Genomic DNA, 21696 nt, shown 5'->3' on the forward strand with positions numbered 1-21696 from the left:
TAGAAATATTTAAGGATAAAACATTACTCAGAGAGTAGTGATGCATCTCTGACCTTCTGGTAAATGACTCTTTGTTTTTGTCTGCATATTATCTAAATGAATTTGAGTTGCAAGAATGTGCCTCAAACTAGGGGGCTCCAACTACTTCCTTGCCCACACCTGAAGTAATTTTTCTTTGCAGTGTTTGACAAGACCTGTATCATGACAGCTGTTTGGCTTCCAAACTAAACCCTCCTCCATGCTATACTTAGATATAGATTTTTGTCTCTGTTGTTGGTACTGCAGAGAGTTAGAGATAGAGGACCCATTACTAAACACTGGGGTTTCCTTTATACTACCAAAGGTTCTCAATCACTCTGGATACCACCATGACTGAGGAATGAAAATAAATGGGAGGTGACTTGATACACGTTTTCTGTCCCCAGTAATTCTTATTTTTAAACTACTATTGGGTTGCAATAGAAGCTACCATTTCTGTGGCCTTTGGAACTTTTATCTGTCTTGACCAAAAGAACAGTCACTTGCCAACTTTACCTGCCTCTTACTCTGTTCTATGTATGTGATTGAGCATCTGTTTCCAAAAAAGTTTGATCTAGTCTTACAGATAGAAACATTCACTATATCTGCTGAAGGTTGTATCAGGTTGCCTTTACTAATATACGGTGTAATTTCTGCTTGCCAGATGCTTGGATCCCTTTCTTCTGATTGATAGCCTTTAAGATTTGTTTTTCCCAGCAACTCATTTTCTTGATGTCATTTCCCTCAACCTCTGACAAAGTCAATTGCCTTCTTTACTATACACTGTACCAGAGCAGAGCACAAGCTATTACTCCAGGCTTGAGGGCTGGTTAACAAGTATTCCATGGAACTGTGTAATACTCCTGTACTCTGCCCCCCATCCCAAGATCACAACTTTACCCTTTCATTTCTCTTGAAGACATTGCAACAAGGAATAATAAGCAGTGTGGTACTAAATAAAATGTGTCTAATTATTTTGATTCAGACACTCACTTTCATTGTGTTGATAATTTATAGGGAAGTCCTGTGTTTGGAAACCCCTTTATCCTTAATATCTCAATTCTTGGGGGGAAAAGCCATCTAAAGAGGCTGACCTCACCTGCAAGCTCTATCTCTTGCTTTCTGTGTCTCAGTTGCACATGCAGAACCTGTTTAAATGATCCCACAACATTTAGGTATGCCTTTTCTTAGCCTCTTCCCTAAAAGTACAGTTTTTAGTCTTCTACATCATCTTATATTCTCTCTCTTCCTTTCCCTCTCCTCATATAGCCCAGGATAGCCTTGAATTCTTGATCCTCCTGCATCAGCATCCCAGGTACTGAGATTATAGGTATTCACTAACACCCCCCACTTCTCTCCTTTCCTTCCCTTCCCTTTTCTTCCCTTCCCTTTCCCTTTCCTCACTCCCTTCCCTCCTCTTCTTTTCTCCTTTGCCCCCAGATGATACACAGACTGTAGGCTCCTCTGTCTATGTACTTGATGGTATTTTCCATGTTCTCTGTCACATGAAGTTCCTGTATAGTTATAGCATTGTTCAGTTTATTATACCCTTATCGAATGATGTTAATCAAATTTTCAAATATTGTGAACAACAATTACATTGATGTCACTGTATTACATCTTTGTACACCTGAACAATGATTTCTTTTGAAGGGAGCACCCATATTAGGTGTCTCACAACTTCCTGTAACTCCAGTTTCAAGGGGGATCTGGCCTTTGGCTCTGTAAGCACATGCACATTCCCTCTTCACACACATATGCATAATTAAAAATAATAAAAATAAATTCTTTTTAAAAAGTTCTTTATAAAATACACATTAACACTTTGCCCTGTGTATATATTGCAGACAGTTTCTTCAATTTGTCATTAAATTTTGATTGTATTGTCTCTTATGAAATGGAACTTAAAGTTTTTATATAGTTATTTTGTAGCTTCTGTCTTCTCATACTTTTCTCAGATATAAAGATATTGAAATGTATTTATTCTTCACGCTTTAAAAAATCTAAGCACAGAGAATCTGTCTTGTTATGAAAATGCTGAATAGTGGAATGGAGAAAGGTAGTATAATATAAAGTCACTCTAAACAGAGCTAATGATACCAAATAGTGATTTTCAACCTGTGGGTTATGACCGCTTTGGGGTTGAGCAGTCCTTTCACAGGAGTCAACCTATCAGATATTTACATTATGATTCATAACAGTAGCAAAATTGTAATTATGAAGTAGCAACAAAAATAACGTTATGGTTAGAGGTGACCACAACATGAGGAACTGTATTAAAGGGTCACAACATCAAGAATGTTGAGAATCTCTGACATACAATCTTATGAACACCACATAAATAAGGTAGGACCAGGAGTCCAGTTTGATTGTGTTGTTCCTTACAGTCATTTCCACAATTATTCCAAATGTGCCATAAGCAAATTAGACATAGATTCTCTTGTCATTAAATTGATTATTTTGGGTGGCAGGTGTGTGTGTCTATAGCTGTCACCAAATCTATACCAGCATTGTAATTTGTAAGGACACTAACCAACAGTCTGTATTTTCCTGAATAAAAAAAAAATCCAGAGGAAAGAATCCCTATTCAGCAATATATTATGAACTACTCTGTTACTGCAGGGAAACAGAATGGACACCTTCTCAAAATTGGTTTCAGATGTTGATACTAGGCACTTGACACACACCAAGAAGGCATGAGAAACTTTATCACATTCATAAGTAGTTCTGGAGAAAGCAGAGCAGGCATTCCAAACAAATCTGAAATGGATCAAGAAAAGCAAGAAAGTAGTACCTAAGCTTTCCCCCTCGCTTTGCAGATGTGAAGACAACTCATAGAACAGGGAAAACTCAAATGCAGGTACAAGTAAAAAACTATCAGTCTCCATTTTTTGAGCAGTCTCATTTACATTTCCATAGGTTCCTCTAAATGATGACAGATGGTAAAGGATTCACTCATTCATAGGAGAATTAATACTGAAATTTACTTACATAGTTTCTAGTAGCCAGAAATAACCAACTAACTGCCTTAGAAAAACTTGTATGAGTAGCTCCCAAGATCATGATGTGGATATTCCTTACACTCAGCCTGAGATAGCTGGATAACTCAGACATTTATGTTGAGACGGGTCATAAATGATTCTCCCCATATGGGTATACAGTGACCTTATACTCTACAAATGGTAATGCCTCAGTCTTCTGAGTTTCTCCATTATGTGGTGATTTAGTTACTAATGTTCTATAAAGCAGATGTCAGCAGTACATTTATTTCTATAATAGTGAGTATAAACTGGAGCTATTTTCCTTTGCGAAAATTCTATTTGCTGGTATATGATTTTCTCATTTCCTCCTGAAATCACTCCATCATTGTCAGTAATTTCATTCTATTTCTTTAGGCAGCAGTCATTGCCCTTAACTGCTTGCTTTTCAGATCTTCGGTCTTTCTTGGTAACCACTTTCAACAGTACAAACTGACATAATAGAGAATTATTTTTATAGGTATATCTGCTTTTGTGGAGTGTAAATGGCCATTTGATTTCAGTGGGTTTTTTGGCTTGGATACAAATTGTGTGTGTGTGTGTGTGTGTGTGTGTGCGCGCGCACGCGCATATGTGTATGTGCACACAAATGCATGAGAGAGGGAGAAAGAGGGGGAGAGAGAATGAATGAATGAATGAATGAATGAATGAATATATTCAGTTTTGAGATATTTGGTCACTTAATGCTATGCAATTAATTTTTGCATTCTGTAAGAGGTTGTCATAACCAGGCTCTTGAGTCATAATTTTTGTAGTTATTTATTTTTAAAGGTTAGTTGTCTGTCTTTTTATTTTACACTGTATCTTTTAAACAAAAGTTTGCTTTCTTTTTCAAAGCATTAATCAAGCACATTTCATAATAAAACTTTGTTCTATTTGTTTACCAGAATTACAAACCAGAAATTTCTGACTGTTCAACAGGATCAAGTTCATGGAATCAAAGGACTTTTTGCTGGAAATATTTGGTAAAAATGAAAACTCAACGATACAGATACTTCAGAAAATAAAGATAAGGGCTACAGAAATGACTCAGCATTTAAAGCCCTTACTGCTTTTTCAGAAGATCTGAGTTTGGTTCGTTGTTTCTCCATGCCAGGAGCTCACCAATACCTGTAACACTAGCTCCAGGGTATCCAATACCTTTGGCCTTCACAAGCATCTGAACTCATTTGTACACACACACACACACACACACACACACACACACACACACACACACACTTAAAAATGATATTTTTTAAAGTAATGAAAAATAACTACTGATCAAATTTTGGAAATATGCTATACAATTTGCCACATATAATGAAGGCAATAATCTAATAAGATACTGTTGGCTAACTGCACTTAAAACAAGAACTCAAACAGGAACCTCATATAGCTGTCTCCTGAGAGGCTCTGCCAGAGCATGACAAATACAGAAGTGGTCGCTTGTTGCCAACCGTTGAACCAAGAATGAAGTCCCTGGTGGAGGAGTTAGAGAAAGGATTGAAGGAGCTGAAGGGGCTTGCAACCCCATAAGAACGATACCAACCAACCAGAGCTCCCAGGGACTAAATCACTACCCAAAGACTACACATGGACAGACCCATGGCTCCAGCTGCATATGTAGCAGAGGATGACCTTGTTGGGCACAAATGGGAGGGGAAGCCCTTGATCCTGCCAAGGCTGGACCCTCAGTGTAGGGGAATGTCAGGTTGGGGAGGTGGGAAGGAGTGGGTGGATGGGTGGAAGAACACCCTCCTAGAAGAAGGGAGAGGGGGGATGAGATAGGGGGTTTATGGATGGGAAACGTGAAAAGGGGATAATAATAATAATAATAATAATAATAATTTTAAATGTAAATTTAAAATATAAAAAACCCCTAGAACTCAAAGTAAAATTCAAAGAGATTATAGATTTTCTTCTTGTGTCATATAGAATCAAATCAGCAAACTCTAATTTCAGCAAGTTCTACGTATGGAAAAACATGTACCATGACATATCCAGTGTCATGATTGTAGCATATCAAAATTGCTGTCAATACATCAACACAGTGACCATTCAAAGAGAAATGTGTCTTACTGCTTATGAAAATAAGCATAATTCAGTGATGAGACCATGCTACAAAAGTGTAAAGCTGATCTTAACAGTCATAGTTCCCAAGAAATGATCTCTAAAATCTTAAATCTTAATCACTTTTTTGAGTAGTAGACAGTATATCAGTTTTATAAAATAGTAAACTTTAATACATTATGATCCTCCAACGTTGCTAGTTAATGTTCTAAGTTCTTAATACATCAAATACTTTTTATCTTGTTTACCACTAGAATGTGTCTATCTTCCTTTAATAGATTTGAATAAATTATGAAGACTTGTTCTAGGCTGCTCTTTACTAGTTATTTTCAAGTGACTGGGAGTTTAGCATGGGATTATATGGTACTCTAATGAATTTGGAAAGACTGGATTATATTTTATTTGATTACCCTTATTTTAGACTCTAATTTTTGCTGATAATTGTCTATTATAATTATTATGTTTAGAACAATACTGGAAATAATACACTTTTAATGTACTAACACATTTTCTATACTCTAGTATTTGGTAAAAAATACTGTAAAGGTTGCCTAGATGCTGGCTAGGAAAGTAAGTTCAATTTTAAATTTAAAAGCATTTAAACATTTTTTATTTATTTACTTTATGTGTATAGATGCTTTGTATGCATGTCTGTGCACTATGTGCTTGCCTGCTGTTCATGAAGGCCAGAAGCAGGCATTGGATTTGCTGGGACTAGATTACAGAAGATTGTGAGCTTCCGTGTGAGTGCTATGACTTGACTCAGTCTTCTGGAAGAGCAGCCAGTGTTCTTAACCATTGAGCCACCCCTCCAGCCCAAAAGGCACAATATATTTTTAAACCAACTTTTAACTTTGTTGTATTTAGATTCTAGTGCTTCTGACTTGAATTGGAAGAAGCTTATCAGAGTAATCTAGGGGATAGATGCCAAGTACACCTCTCTTCCATATATTCCCATTCTGATACAGTGGTCCTCATGAAATTCTAGATTCTCCTATTTTTGCAAAGAACAGTACTGTCCTTGCCCTGGACATGGTAATGACTGTTAACCCGCTTTTAACTTAGAGCTGAGTCAACCTCTAGAAATTGTTTTCAGTAGAGATTAAGCTTTTCTGGGGTGCATTATGCACCTCAGAGACTGATAAAGAAATACAAAGGCTTTCTAGCCTTCCTTCGGTGGGGATTTTGTTTTGAAGGATCCTTTCCAGCTTCAGAGCTCCCTGCACTATGTGTGTTTAATGTAACTGCAAGCATAGGTTAGGTTCCTTTTGTACCAATCCAGTTCTCAACATCCCCTCACAATCCTAAGAGCACATCCAGTAAATCCAGTTCTCACCATCCCTCACAGTCCTAAGAGTACATCCAGTAAATCTCTGGCAGGCAGTTGCTTTTCAGAGTCTCTTTCCAAGGAAACTGACCCATAAGTTACCTTTTGTTTATTTGATCTACCAGTGGCAATCATTGAAAGATTCCTTATGTCTGCTCTGCTTCCTACAAGTACTGCTCATATACAAATTTGGTAGTTTTTGTTCTTTTTGTTGTTGTTATTTAGGTTTTACTCATAACCATAAACAACCCTGCAATCCAGTTAGACTTAGAAGGGAATGAGTATACTGTTCTTAGTTACAAAATAAATGGTCTGGTTGTTGTGATAAACACAAGTCAAAAATATTAAGAACTGCCTGGTGATCTGGCCAGCGTTGTCTATTCCTGGAATTAAAATGTTTCATGTCTTCTATAAGAATGCTGCCATCTTTTCCCTTCCCAATTATCCTATTATGCATTCGCATTACGCAGATGACAAACATCAATTGTGGTTGAACCAATTTAAACTTATCCTTGTCTAGCTTATGAATGATTGAATGAGACTCAGACTAGGGTTAATTTATTTGGATTTGACAATTATCGGGGGATAACTCCTAGTCTACTTTTTAACTGTTTGTCTGCATATATCCCTAGTGGTGTACCCCAAATTCTTGCTGTTTCTCCTGGCTCACTTCCTCTTATCATGGCTTCCAACTCTCTCCTCTGCAACCTCCAACCAGGTCACTTAAAAAAACCTACCTCTAATCCATCCAGTAATTGGCTGTAGCCATTTTTATATAGTCAATAGTTTTAAACTTAGGAGCAAGGTTACATAGCATAATATGGTGTATTGGTTGAATAAAGATGCCTGCAGCCTGAAGCTGGGCAGAAGAGAGGTAGGTGAGGCTTCGGTTCTCAGGCTTGGGGTCTGAGGCAGAGACCTCGAGGAAGATAGGGGAGAAGAAGACACTATAGAGTAGATGGATTGTGAGAACATGGCCACGAGGTCTGTCCACTTGGAGCAGGAGTGGCCCAGGTAGAACACGGCAAGTTATATTTCAGGGTTAGTGAAAAGGAAGTCGAGAAAATAGCATAGAGGGTTGATATCTGCCCAGCTCTAGTGCTTTTAAGACTTATTTATAAACTTATTTATAAAGACTTATTTATTTAAGGTTGTGTGTCTTTTTGGGAACTAGATGATCTAAGGTGGGGTAGAAACCCCCAAATAGTATTTACCACAACATTCAACATTTGCGTTTGTTTCACCATTTGCTGTGAACAAAATGTTGGTATACTCTGATTGAAGTTTTCATCATAAATGGACTTGCTGTTACAGTATGTAAAGTCACAACCCTAGCACATGAATCCTAGAATTCTATGAAAGGAAAAATCCTTCTTTTTTTTTTTTTTTTTTTTTTTTTGGTTCTTTTTTTCGGAGCTGGGGACCGAACCCAGGGCCTTGCGCTTCCTAGGTAAGCGCTCTACCACTGAGCTAAATCCCCAGCCCCAGGAAAAATCCTTCTAACCAACTCTCCTTTCTTTGCTGTTTAGAGAACAAAACTTCTATTGTCTTTGTAAATTGATCTGCAAACAGCTCAAAGAAGATACAGAAACTCAAATGCAAGTTATGGATATATAATTTTTTGAATATTTTAATGTAATGCTACTTAGAAAGTACAACTTAATGAAACTAATTCATTTTGAAACTTTCATTCTTTTATCTGCTTTAATGTCTTTGCCCAATTAATGTTTGCCCTAAATTCTTAGCTGTTTGATATTAATTTTGTAACCTGATTTTGTGTTCTTTGAATTGCCCGATTAATACTCACCTGACCTTTTGGTCTTTTTGATGAGACATTGTTCTTACTGAGTCAAGGGACTTGTCTGTTAAAATATTTTAATTATTATTATAATTGGTATGACTTACATTGCTTTTGTCATCTTGTTTTGGTTTTCTTTTCTCCCCTATTTTTTCTTTTCATAAATGGTCCTTGGCATTTTTCTGCACTTTCAGTGATTAAAAAGACATATTCCTGTCTTAAAATCTACCAGTGATTACTTTTGTACTTTTCAGACATAATATTTAGCCATTATTTCCATAATCTTTAGAAACAAGAGAAAAGCAATATGTTGAAATATCTTCTATTAGTCAAGAGATTTGGTGCAACTGTATTTTTCTCTCATCTCATCACCGTTATAATTGTAATCAAGTTTTATATACAAATAATAACACACTTTTATAGTTCATTTTATAACATTTATAAAGTTAGTATAATCTTACTTGCACTTACAATTTTTTTTATTTGAGTAAAATATTTTGCTGGGTATGATGTTTCACAACCGTAATACCCACACGTAGGAGGTTGAGACATGAAAATTAAGAGTTCAAGGCAAGTTTCAGCTATATAATAAGAGACTAGTCTAGGCTACAGGACATCCTGCCTCCAAAAACCAATTAATATTTTTCCAAAATATTTTTATTGTTGAGAACTGTAGAATAGGGACTTGGAGAGATGGCTCAGTGGTTAAGATCACTGACCCCAGAGGTCCTAATTTCAATTCCCAGCAACCACATGGTGGCTCACAACCATCTGTAATGGGATCTAAATCTAATTTTGGTTTTTATAACCAAACACTTTCAATTCTGTCTCCTTTTTTAAAATGCAAACTACCAGTTTACCTCTCTATCTTCTGTCTCTTCCCTTCCTTAGTAAAAGATTAATTTACTTTCCTTTTGATGCGAAAACAACATTCAACTGTGAGGTCATGTGTCTAAGCAAAAATGTCAATGATAAACCATGTGAGGGAAAAAGGAAAAGTATACCAAATAATTATGTAAAACTCTGATTTGAAGTGCCTGGTTGATAGATTAAATTTCATTTTCTTGAGCATGGTTACTATTGTTTTACCTCTGTGCTACAAAGCTGGCTTCAAACAGATTCAAAGTGGGCTGGGCATAGACTTGGTAATCCTGGCACTTTGGAGGAGAGGTCAAGGGAAGGGAGGGGAGAGGTGGAAGGGGAAAGAGGAAGGCAGAGTGCACTGCCAGTTCCAACACCGTCACTGCCACCAGCAGAGCCCTTCCTATCTGGAGTGATTGTATACAATTGAAAGGAGTTCAGAGCTACTCAGCATACACATTTAATTTCATATTAACATCATATTGATATTTTAACTGGAATTGTATTAGAATCTATAGATCAATTTACAGAAAACTGTCATCCTAACAATATTGAACTGTACAGCCTGTGAACATTTTTTGAGACAGATTTGGTCTTGAACTCAAACTCACTATGGTGCTGAGGATGACCTAGAACTTCAGATTTTCTTCCTGTTCACTTCTTAGAGTACTGAATTAGTTATGTTTTATGAACATTATTTTGTTAATTTTTAAAATGTTTCTGTCAGTAATGTTTTAGGGAACATATTTATCTCTAAATATTTATAAGGCTTTTGTCATTGTAAATAATATACTTTAATTTCAATTGTTGTTAGTATATAAAATATATCTGACTTGTATATATTTGTCTTATATAGGTTTCATAAATTTTTAGGAATTTTTGCAGCTATGTTCTACTTCTTTGTTTTTGTTTTCTTGAGACAGAGTTTCACATTGCAGCCCTGTAGACCAGACTGGCCTTTACCTTATAGAGATTTGCCTAACCCTGCCTCCTGAGTGCTGTGATTAAATTTGTATGCCATCATGCCTGGATTCCATTTACATGTTTTTGAGTTCTGGAGTTTGCCCTTCCTATTTCTGGGACTTCTGGAGTATATATTTTCATATATTTTTCCTAAAAATGTAAATTTTGGTGCTATTATTAGACATATATGCAATTAATAACTCATAATATATAATAATCCAATTGGTGTACCTATAATGAAGATGTGTGTCAGGGGTTTTATTATATATCCTTATTTTTAACTTTTCTTAAACCTGTTTTTCACATACCAGTATATCCTGGAGATTACTGTATGGAGATAATATACATTTCCTATTTTTTTGAATAGGTAAATGATGCTTTATTTTGTGAATGTTGTAACATATTCACCTAGTCCCCTTCTGGTTGAAGTTTGGGTCTTTCAAGTCTTTTACTATTACAAAGCATATTGCAGTGAGTAATAGGTATCATTTCATGTGTTTTCCCAGGATGTGTTTGAGTTTTAGGATGGAATTATTGGGTAAAGAACTGCCTTTGTACTTTTACAACATATCTCTGTTCTTTTTTAGGTAAGGTTGTGTCATTTTGTATTTTTGCCACTACTGTTTTTGTTAATTTTTGCTAATCTAATAAATAGTATTTCAGTATTCTCTTAATTTATATTTCCCTTATTGCGAGTAAGGTTCAACATCCTTTTATGTGGCAACAACCTTTTCACATGGCTAAGACTTTCCTATTCCCTGTTCTTATCTTTCCTTACTGCCACACAAGAGAATGAACCCAGGGACAGCATCTTGCTAAGCACATTCTCTGAGTCGTATCTCCAGCTGTGCTGGATAGCTTTGTCAACTTGACACAAACTAAAGTTACTTGGGAAAAAGAAATCTCAGTCAAGAAAATGCCCCCATCTGATTGCCTGTAGGCAATTATAGAAGGGTGCAACCTACTCTAGGTGCTATAAGAAAGTAGGCTGAGTAAGCCAAGTGAAGCAAGCCAGTAAGCAGGTTTTCTCTGTGATCGCTGCTTCACTTTCCTGTCTACAGGTTCCTGTATCTGGGTTCCTGCCTTGAGTTCCTACCTTGGCTTACCCTGATGATGGACTGTGACTTGTAAGGAAAACCCTTTCCTCTTCAAGTTGCTTTTAGCTATGGTGTTTTATCACAGTAATAGAAAACAAACTAGGATGCAGTTTGAATTTCCTGTTCAAAGTTTGGTCCATTTTTTTTTTCAGTTAGGATATTGATTGTTTCCTTCTGTTTCGACTCTATTCCTATATAAGAATGCCAACCCTGTATGCCTTGCTATAAATAACAAAAGTATTTTCCTAGTTTATCATTATAAGTGAGTGCAGCAAAACTGCCGAACTAGACCATTATGTACATAGGAAGAAAAGCTTATTGGCAAATAAATTGTCCAAACTCCACCAGAGTAAAAAGCAGCAACTTGGCAGAAAAAGCTTTGTTAACTATGTCCTGGGAGGTATCCTGGAGGCCAAAGCAACCTGAGAGTTAGTTAGGGGACTTTGCAGGAAGAGATGAGGCTGAGGGTTAAGGTTTTCTGAGAAACATTGGCGGTTTGGTTTCTATTTATTAGCAAAAACAGCTATGGTGGGATCTGAGCATCCATCTTTAAACATACCACCAGGCTGCCATTTTGGAGCCTGTTTTGTGAGCTATTTTTCCTTAATCCTTTCTAGATTTGTGTTTGTGTCTTTTTGTGTGTATGGTGTACATGTGTGTTCTAATGATTTGCATATGTGTTTATGTGTAGGCCAGAGACAACATAGGCTATCACTTCTCAGGAGCTATCTGCTAGGTCTTTTTAAGACAGATTCTCTCACTGGTGTCTGGGACTTGCCAATTAGGCTAGACTTGATGGAGAGTGAGCCTAGATCCTTCTGTCTTTGCTTCTCTGTCTGCACTGGAATTGCAAGAAGCACCGTCATGGCCCAATTGTTATGTAACTACTGGGGATTGAATTCAGATTGGATTTATTATACTCGTGCAACAAGCACGTTATCAGCAGAACTATACCATAAGTCTCTTTCTAGGTTTTAAAGTCATAGTCTTATTTCTTTAGATTATAAAGACACTCACTTTGGTTTCCCACCACTGCTCCCTCCTGGTATTCCTTCATTTTTTTTATGCTGAAAAAAATTTTTGAGGTGGAGTGTAGTCTATAGTTCTAGCTGGCATTGAATTCACTGTGTATCCCAGAGTGGTCCTGAATTCATAGCAATCTTCCTTCCTTAGTCTCCCAAGTGCTGAGATTACAGTCATGTACCACTGCTGCCACCTTATAGTGAAATCATTGATCCATTTAAAATTCTTATGGTGTAAGGAATAGATAAAATCTAGCCTGTTCTATATAATCACCCAGTTGTCCTAATACCTACCACCTCTTTTCTTCTTAGATAGCAAAGATGCTTAGCTCCAGTTACTTTTATTTAGTGTGTGCTGATGTGAAGGTTGTATGGTGTATATATGTATGGTTTGTGTGTGTGTGTGTGTGTGTGTGTGCGCGTATGCGCATGTGAAAGAGTGTCTGTGTCTCTATGTGTGGTGAATGTATGTATATATGTGTCTATGTGTGTGTGTGTGTGTGTGTGTGTGTGTGTGTGTGTGTGTGTGTGTATGGGAAGCCAGAGGACATCTTTCTCTATTACTCTGCCTACTGCCTTGAGACAAGGTCTCTCTCTCACTGAGCCAGAAGCTCACTGTTTTGACTAGGCTGGCTGGCCAGTGAATTCTCCAGACTAAGCTGTCTTAGTTCATCAATGCTGGAGTTACAGGCACCCACATGCATGCCTGACTTTTTACATGGGTTCTGGGAATTCAAACTCAGGTTAGTTCTCATGATTGCACAGCAAGCTCTTTTACACACTAAGACATCTCCTTAGCTTAAATGCATACATTTGTCACTACCAGATTTCAATTTTCAGGTGGTTTTGTATTTTATGCTTTTCTTTATGTATTTTTAAAGATGAGTATGTAGATAGTAGATATTTCTGGAATATCATTTGTTCTTTCAGTTCATGCTTACAGTGTGTCATGTTCAAATCAGAATAAATAATTAAATAATCTCAAAGTGTTGCATTTGTGGTAAAACCAAAAATTACTCTTCTATGTTTAAAAATATATGCAAATGCATTACTGTAACAGTCACTCTACTCTGTGAAAGAAAAAAGAACTTATTTTTTCTTAAATATAGGTTAATGTTCTTTGGCTAGTCCTAAGAAAAAGTTTTGATGAGTAGTAGTCGTTTGTGTGTCCTTAAGTATCTTCTTAAAGATGACTTATTATTAGGAGAAATTAGATATACCTTGATTAGGTGATCATAATTGACAATACTAAATAGAGACAGATGCCAATGAGAAAACATTGTGTGCTTTCAAATAAAATACTGAGGGAGAGATAACATTACATGTACATTATTCTACCTGAGAATTAGCTTGAATCCAAGAAAACAACAGATATTTGGAAGATGAAAAGTCTATCTAAAAGCAGGATTTACTTTTTGAAGGACCTAAACCAAAATGATCCTGCTTAAAGGCCTTATTTTAGAGTAAGAAACACACCTCCACATTAATGCTTATACGAGTAAGCTCGAACTAGCCATCAGTGGGCCTTTGTTTGTAATTGGATATCGTTCTTTTAAGCATTGAAGAAGACATTTTACTTTGGAAATGACCTGTACCATTATTTGGAAGATTCACCATTAAAACAAATAAAAGCAAAGCACAGATGCATGCCAAACATAAAAAGTAGAATGCTTATATGAGCTCCAGAAAGTGAAAATTAAGTAAAGATGAATTCAAAAGGATATAGTTTCTGTTTTTCTGAATTTGAATTCTAAAAACAGAACAAATACTGACACATACTATGAAGTTTGAATACAACATGGTTTGAGTTTCTTCCTAATCACTGTTTTCTGTTTGCTGTGCTTTTATATTCAGAAAACTGAAAATGGTAGTTGCTTATACACACAATCAGACGCTTAATAATAATCCCAGGAAAATTATCCTTATCTTTGTTTTATAATGAATTCCAGGAACAATCAGGTCAATGGAGAATCTTAGGTGCTGCTGAGAACTACCAATTTTGTGACAATCATTGAAATTGTGCTGCATTACAGCCTCTTTGAGGACGTACAAACAAACCAGGATGTAAATAACCCTCTTCCATTTTCTCGTTTCAGCTCTTTTCCCCCATGTTAATCAAACCCAATGCTATTGAAGACAATAGAGTATAGAAAACTATATCTGATTTTTCCGGGGGTTTATTATTTTGCAATTATCTGGCAAAATAAAGACTAATGTTTAGTTAGTTCCCATATGTGAGACATTGTCTTTCTGCATTATTTACAATATATGAAAACCTACTTAGCAAACATAGAAAAATATAATACATTCAGCAATCAAAATTGTAACAATGAATGGCTCTAGATAAGATGAGCTAGTGTTGTGAAATGGGTTTTCATGGGAGACTGTTTCAGCATTGTGAGTGATGTATAAAGCTCCCTTCATAGGGATGATGAAATGTGAAAATACAGTGGACTCAAAAGGCTGCTGCCAACTGCCTAGATGACCTTGAACAAGTTTGATAACCTCTCTTGAGTGTCATTGTTTTGGTCTGTAAGTTAGAATTTCCAGAGATGCTCTGTGATGTGTCACTAGTAGGGTCATACTGGTGCAGAATAATTTACCTGATAGGGGCTGAAGAATGATGACAATATTGTTAGTAAAGAAAATAAGGTTCCATTTGGGGGGATGTAATCTCTTAAACAAAAAGGATTTTTAAAAGACTAAGAAGGAAGTTTGAGGACAATTTTTATTATATTTTGAAAGAAAAGCAACAATATAGACAAACTAAAAATCCCAGCAGTCCCTAGAAAGGGTCATTGAGGAAAAAGTCATGTCTTTTAAGTTAGCCATGGAGATCAGTGAAGCAGTGAGGAAGCCTATAGTGATAGGAAAATGTGCTTAGAAGCTGCAAATGTAAGGTCAGAGGATATTTGATCTCAGGCTTTTATGTCCCAGGAAGTCATTAGATCTAGAAATAGAGAACACTCCAGATCTAGAATAGAAGTGGGCTGTTTCAGTGTATGGCCTTTTATATTTCCCTGCCTTTCCTGTTGAGTTTTCTTCAACCTCTCTCTGCTATGTTCATTGGATTTCCATATATTAATCTTGATGTAATTTTTCCAGTCTCCACTATCCTGTCACAGGAGAAAAATGTAAGTCTTTGAAGAGAATTGAATTGCTACATCTACCTATCCTTGTAAGTCATAAGTGTAATCCCACCTCTTTCAAAAGAGCACATTTCAGGGAATAGGTAAGCCTGGGTTGGCACATGCTTATACTCCCAGCTCTTAGATGGATGGAACTGGAGGATTAGACCTGGACTAAGTTTCAGATCAGCCTACATAACAAGACCCTGTTTCATAACAACAGAAGCAGTGGGGGGATTAAAGGGGAAAATGAGAGATGGCAAGAGGGAGAAAGAATAAAACAGAAAGGAGAAAAACTGTGGATGAGGGCAAGAAAAAGGACAATATACCAGTGTAGTACAATAATGCCTGATAGAACAGAGCAGATGTAAAAAGTGAAGCTAGAGAAAGGAGTGAGCTATGATTGGTTTATCAACAGAAGCACTTCAAAATGAAATTGGCTAGAATGTTTAAGAGCAATTGGCATAGTTGTAATAGGAAGAAATAAAAGTCATCTGAAAAATCTGTTGACTGCTTACCATGTGTTTGGGAGTTGCTAGAAATGGAAAGAATTGGATCATAGGTAATCCTACCTCCTAGGAGTAAATATATGGAAGCTGAGACAGGTCCATATTCCATGCCAATCTTAGTCTGCTGAGAGCATGAAAATAAAGGTTCAAATTGAGTCATGGTGGTGGCCCACAGAATTAAATCTAGTTCAATCAAATATAGCAGGAAAGAAGTAGAAAGAAAGATTTATGATGGAACTGTTATTTAAAGTGGGCCTGGAGATAAGTAGGATTGTTAGATGGAGGGCTAAGGGAAGAGCAGAGAGAAAAGCAAACATGTGAAGAGAGAAGCAAGAAAATGAGGCCATGTGATGTACTCAGTGAGAAACCAAGTAAAACAAATATGAAGAGAGATGGGGAAGTGTGTTGGGGGGCAGAAATTGCATTACCCCTGGATCAGCAAGGGATTTGAGGCACTCTGATATATATGCTAAGGACTTCAAATACAGTCTAGAAAGAAGCTGAATGATTGGCTTAATACTAGCTACTCTGGCAGGCCTCCAGTGAACTAGAATGAGCCCTGTTAGAGAGATCATGAATGAGTGAAGAGTACCAACTCTTCCAGTGAAGAGGTTTTGGATCAACACTGTGACATTAGCCCCTATCTCAAGAGTTGGGCCCGAATCCCTGACATATGGAGTGCTGACTCTAGTTCTTCCAGCTATAGGACACAGTTCATTCAGATGAGTCTCTCCAGTGTCTGACTCCATTTATTTATTTGGGTTAACTGTATTTCATAATGTACTTTGTTGAATTCTTAATAATTGAAATAATTCTTCCTTAAATATTTATTTCAATAGTCTTAAAATTCATATATTTGTTTGGTCAATTTATTTCCATAAGTTCAACCTGTAATTAATAGGTATATAAAATCTTTAAATTAATTTTATATCTATTCAAATACAAATTATATCTTCTGGCATGAATGAAAAAAGATTTTACAATAAATGAAGAGATTTTTAAAATCTTAAAGGTGGTCAGTATGTTTAAAAAGTGGAAATAGGATGGGCTGTTGGGCTAGGATGTGGCATATATACATGTAAAACTGTCTAGGGTTGGGCTTTGTGAGATTTCCCCCACCCATATTAACCAAAAATGGTTGGTGTTGTCTTTTCTCACATCTTTTTTTAAGTACATATGTTTATGAGCCTTTACTGAGATTTCTAGGAGACACAATCTCATAGCAGACTTTCTGTTCCTCCAGCTCTTAGAATCTTTCTTCCCCCTCTTTGATGCTCTCTAGAGGCTTAGGTGTAGGACTTGTGTTGTAGATGTATCAGTTGTGACTGGGCATTGCAGGATCATTTGTTATTGCATACTGATTGGTTGTGGTTTTCTGTAATGGTCTCTGTTACAAAGAAAAATATCTTTGATGAAGGATGAGAGCTACACTTACTTATCCTTAAAGATTTTGATTTAGGAGCCACGAGGGTGGGGGGTGGGAGAGAGAGAGAGAGAGAGAGAGAGAGAGAGAGAGAGAGAGAGAGAGACTTACTTATCCTTAAAGATTTTGATTTAGGAGCCACAGGGGAGAGAGGTGGGGGGAGGGAGAGGGATGAGAATATATGAGAATATGGCATTTGTCTTTCTTGGTCTGGGAGTCTGGATTACCTTACTCAGTATAATTTTTTCTAGTTCCATCCATTCACCTGCATATTTCATTATCTCATTTTGCTTTACAGCTGAATAATATTTCATAGTATGTATGGACCATATTTCCATTATCCATTCATCAGCTGAAGGACATTTAGCCTGTTTCCATTACCTGGCTGCTGTGGATAGAGTGCCAATGAACGCGACTGAGCAAGTATCTGTGGGGTAGGACACTAGTCCTTTCTGAATACATGATATTCTATTTCATCTAAAAAGTGTTGCAGGGTAAAATGGAAGACTGCGAGCATTCTTCAAGTTATGATAAAATGAAAGACTGAGACTATTCTTCTAAGATGATAGCAGAACAATGTCATTTCCTGGTCTTAATATAACATATTTTATTATTTAAAACATCTGCTTAAGAAAAGCAGCCAACTATCCAAAGAAGTGCTGTTAACTGGGGTGGGGTAGAGGAGGTTACTACAAGCTGGGTTATTTAAGGTTCAGGGAAGGAAAAAGAGCTGCTCATAGATAGAATTTTGCCCAGGTGAAATTCTGAAAAGTAATCATAGATATTAAAAATGGTATCGATTGATATGGCAAATGTTGAAAGAAGAGTTGGAATTTTAATCTGATGGAGAGCTGCCTATCGAGTTTTCACAAAAATCCTTATGTGGCCTAGGCTCTTTAAGAGTGTTCAAAGGAATTACTTAGTCTGCTGAATGAAAAATATATAATTGAGTTCCTACCTGCCAAGCCATGTAATACCCAGCTCTCCAGAGTTTAGGTTAGATGACTTGATTCTCAGCTCTCTCCAAAGGCAGAGAGTTTAGGTTAGATGACTTGATTCTCAGCTCTCTCTAAAGGCAGAGATATGATCAAGTCCTTATGAACATCCTTCAGAACATATTTGCTGTGGGGATGTAGGAGAATTGATACAGAGGTTGATCACAGAGTGTCTGAAGTGAAACTTAAGCAAGCATTGAAAAACTTCGGCTAAGGTACAATCCACAGACCACATGAAGCTCAAAAAGAAGGATGACCAAAGTGTGGATGCTTCAGTCCTTCTTAGAAGAGGGAACAAAAATATTCATTGGAGTAGATACAGAGACAAAGTTTGGAGCAGAGACTGATGGAAAGGCCATTCAGAGACTGCTCCACCTGGGGATCCAGCCCATATACATACAGCCGCCAAACCCAAACAATATTACTGATGCCAAGAAGTGCATGCTGACAGGAGGCTGATATAGCTGTCTCCTGAGAGTCTCTGCAAATACAGACAAATACAAATATGACAAATACAGAGGTGGACTCTCACAGCCAACCATTGAACCGAGAACAGGGTCCCCATTGGAGAAGTTAGAGAAAGGATTGAAGGAGCTTAAGGGGTTTGCAACCCCATAAGAACAACAATACCAACCAACCAGAGCTCCCAGGGACTAAACCACCACCCAAAGACTGCTCATGGACAGACCCATGACTCCATCTGCATATATAGCAGAGGATGGCCTTGTTGGGCACACCAATGGGTAGAGAAGCCCTTGATCCTGCCAAGGCTCCACCCCACACCCCCAGTGTAGGGGAATGTCAGGGTGGGGAGGCAGGTAGGGCTGGATGGATTGGTGGGGGAACACCTTCATAGAAATGGTGGCTTTGTATTACAGAGACTTTATTGCAATTTTAATAAACACATGGATAAAGAACAAAAATAGGTGATTGTGTAAAATAAAAATAACAATTTTATTTAAAAATAGATTTACCTATGAAGGAAAATTTCAGTTAAATAGAATAAAGAACTAGATGGAGTAGAGCACTTGTCTCACATATCTGAGACTTTGGGTTCAATCTCTAGTACTTTAGAAATAAGATACATTCTATTTATGAAATTAGCAAGCACTGAAAATTAATAATATACTGGTCATGATGGCTCACTTCTGTAATCCCAGCTAGGCTATGTGAGACCTTATCTCAAAAAAAAGTAAGAATGGAAGGAGGGAAGGAGAATGAGAATTTGATGCTGCTGCTGAGACTGGAGCTTTGTCTTGACTAGTGATATTATAAATTGATCTAGCCAACCTTAAAAGGATACAGCAGTGTGTACCAGGAGCAGGAAACGAGAGCCTTTGACTTGGTGATTTGCCTTCTAGTAGTATACACTGAGAAAAATAAGAAAAGTATGCAGATTGGGTCCAATCAGTATTACAATAGTTGTATCAGCACTATCATTATTTAGCTAATGGAAATGGAATTTTTGTGTTTCACCAAATACCAGATATGAAAAACTGAAACCAATAGCTAACAAAGTTTACAACTTTTCACATAGTATCAGTTGATGTCTTTCTCTGTGTTCCATTTTATACCTTTTAAAAATTCTATTAAGTCAATTAAGAGCATGCTTTAAATCTAAATCTATGCTAAAATAATTCTTCTACTTAAGAAAAAAGCTTGTAATAAATAGATTAGCTTTATTAAACCACAGGTTTAAAATATATTTAATGCAATATTGTGGGAGTAATTCAGTAAAGTACTTGCTTTGCAAGCATGAAGATCTACCTGACTTCAATCACCAGAACCCATGTAAAAAGTCAAAGTGGAGGCAGGTGGATTCCTGGGACTTTTGGGGCCTAGTGTAGTAGGTGAATTCTAGGCCAGTGAGATATCCTGTCCAAAAAAAGTGGAGAGCATTTAAGAAACAACCCCAAGGTAGTGCTCTGACATCCATGTGTACACACACACACACACACACACACACACACACACACACACACACACACCACATGAATAGCTAATGAAATAACTAATGAAATTTAATGCAGTTGTGAGTCACCTGACATGGGTCAGCACAAAACTTGGGAACAAAACTTGGGTCCTCTTCAAGAGCTTCCAGCATTTCTAACTGCTAGGCCATCTCTCCAGTCCATAAATGGGATCTTACTGTGATCCATTTCTACAAAATGTTACATTTTGGGATTGGGTTCTGTTTAAAGATGAAGACAAGAATGAAAGAAGAGTAAATATCCCAGTTCCTTTCTCCTATTGCTCTGTCATCTCTGGCTGGAACCTAGAGGGTACAGGAGCCCAGGTCATACAGCCTAGAGGGACAAGCCTCCTAAGGTGTAAAGCCAAACAGGGTGGAGAAGAGTGGAAGATAGACCTGGGGAGGAGCATTGTGATGGTTTGCATATGCTTGGTCCAGGAAGCAGCATTATTAGTAGATGTGGCCTTGCTGGAATAGGTGTGTCACTGTGGGCATGGGCCTAAGACCTTTGTCTGAGCTGCCTGGAAGCCAGTCTTCTCCTAGTGGCCTTGAAATGAAGATGTAGAACTCTTAGCTCTTCCTGCACCATGCCTATCTAGATGCTGCCATCCTTCCTGCCTTGATGATAATGGACTGAATCTCTGAACCTGTAAGCCAGCCTCAATTAAATTTGTCCTTTATAAGAGTTGCCTTGGTCATGGTGTCTGTTCACAGCAGTAAAACCCTAACTAAGACAAGCACACAGAAACTGTTAGGAAGTTGAAGGACAATGATCCTTATTTCTTGTGGGCAAGGATGGTTACTGTTTTTTTCTGCTCTACTGCACAGGCTCAAACTATGCTTCTGCTCATTCATGGTAGAAAAACAACTTGTGTAAGGGGCTTCTAAACTCTAGGTTTTTATCTTTTTAATCTAGAAGGGTAATAAAACACCAAACAGAACTTAGGTGATTATGGTTAAGAATGAAAAAGAAATACAAATATTTGCCACCAAAGATCTTTCCCCTGATCTATGAGAAGAAAATAATTGATCTGGAGTATTTCAGGCTCTGAAGTCTAGCCAAGAATCTTACCTAATATTAGTTCACATCAGGCTCTTTCTCTGCACCCTTGAATCTCCAGTTCTGCCTCTTTTCATAATGCTGAAACCATTCCACTTCTCTTTCTTTCCCATTTCTCCACCACATACTTGTTTACATTGTAGTGGCTCCCACTGCAGGTGGGCCACGTGGTGAGCTGGCCTCTGGGTGTTCTCTGCCCACCTGTTTTACTCACAGTATTTTAAGGTTTATTTTATGTGTATGAATGTTATGCTATACATGTATGTACTCTGTGAGCAAGCCTGGTACTCATGGACATCAGAAAAAGGGATTGGATCCCTTGGAACTGTAGTTACAGATGGTTGTGAGGCACTATGTTGTAGGTGGGAAGCAAAGCTGGGCCCTCTGGAATAGTATTGAGTGCTCTTAACTTCTAAGGAATCTTTCCAGCCCC

The 21696-nt window shown here is 37.3% G+C and overlaps 1 long non-coding RNA gene across 1 annotated transcript in view; it reads left to right on the forward strand.

Moving 5' to 3' along the window:
* The window catches only part of LOC102547081 (uncharacterized), a 26776-nt gene extending 21367 nt beyond the window's left edge, over positions 1-5409 (forward strand). The window contains exon 6 of the long non-coding RNA XR_015683854.1: positions 3944-5409. This is a non-coding gene — a long non-coding RNA (uncharacterized LOC102547081). The remainder of the gene's footprint in view (positions 1-3943) is intronic.
* The last annotated feature ends 16287 nt before the right edge of the window (positions 5410-21696 follow it).

Source organism: Rattus norvegicus, chromosome 3, assembly GCF_021556685.1.
Source record: "Rattus norvegicus strain SHRSP/BbbUtx chromosome 3, alternate assembly SHRSP_T2T, whole genome shotgun sequence".
Classification (NCBI taxonomy): Eukaryota; Metazoa; Chordata; class Mammalia; order Rodentia; family Muridae; genus Rattus; species Rattus norvegicus.